The 958-nt window shown below is 35.2% G+C and overlaps 1 protein-coding gene across 2 annotated transcripts in view; it reads left to right on the top strand.

Moving 5' to 3' along the window:
• The first annotated feature begins 134 nt into the window (after positions 1-134).
• ncaph (non-SMC condensin I complex subunit H) overlaps positions 135-958 on the top strand; it is a 29,062-nt gene continuing 28,238 nt past the window's right edge. For both annotated transcript variants that reach the window (XM_015377495.1, XM_015377496.1), the window contains exon 1: positions 135-235. The gene's annotated coding sequence lies outside the window, so the exon portion shown is untranslated. The remainder of the gene's footprint in view (positions 236-958) is intronic.

Below are 958 nucleotides of genomic sequence, written 5' to 3'. Positions count from 1 at the left end.
CACTGATCATTTATTGAACAGGATGAAATAATTTTATATTTAAAGAACTTTCAGAAGTTTGAATTCTGAATTTGACCGGACTGTTCCTTTAACTGGTTTCCATATTTCTCGGTGGCCTAATGGGTTTGTGCTTCTTCTGCGCAGCGCTGTGGGGACTCCTGCTGCGGTGCCCAAGCTCTCCAACGCTCAGATCTCCGAACATTACTCCACCTGCATCAAACTTTCTTCTGAGAATGTACGTTTTTATGCACTTCTTTATTATAGAATTCAACTCATTTTATTTCTATAGCGCCAATTCACACACACGTCACCTCAAGGCACTTTCCAGTTCACCAGATCATCCAGTCAGATTGATTCAAAGTTTTCTAAGGGAAACCAGTTGATTGCATCGACTCATTGATTTGAAGGCAATTTATTGCAAAAGAAAAGCTAAAGAGGAAAGAACAGCAAAAAAACTGTCATCCTGTGTTAACTAGACTGGTCAAATCTGAAATGGCATAGAATGTATTTCAGATGTTTCCAGGTTAGTCTGGATAAGAGGGGGGAAAAAACAATATTATATGGGAAATTAGTATTTCAAGCCTTTTTTAAACATTTTTTTATTCATATTCATCAGTTGGTCCTTTCTTCTTTTTCATGCTTGTGAATTTTGCTTGTTCCAAATTAAACGCCTGATAACTGAAAACCTGTCACGGTAAAGCTTTGTTTTAGAGTTTGAAAATATATTTTTTTAAATAAGTAAATAGGTTATAGATTAAAATTTATACTTGGTCTGTAAGATCCATTAAAATCTGGTTTGTCAGACATGAAAACTCCTTCTTCACTTCAGCCACTCATGGTTCTAAAGCTGGTAGTTTTTATATGGTTTCGACTGACTCTGCCTGCATAAAAAAATACATTTTCCATTTCTGATTTGATTCTCATATTCATTTCTAAAGATCAACTAGTATTAAAGGAG

This window comes from Cyprinodon variegatus, unplaced genomic scaffold (genome assembly GCF_000732505.1).
Source record: "Cyprinodon variegatus isolate N-32 unplaced genomic scaffold, C_variegatus-1.0 Scaffold155, whole genome shotgun sequence".
In the NCBI taxonomy this organism is placed as follows: domain Eukaryota; kingdom Metazoa; phylum Chordata; class Actinopteri; order Cyprinodontiformes; family Cyprinodontidae; genus Cyprinodon; species Cyprinodon variegatus.
Note: the sequence above shows the minus strand (reverse complement) of the source record. Positions and strands in the feature narration are given on the sequence as shown.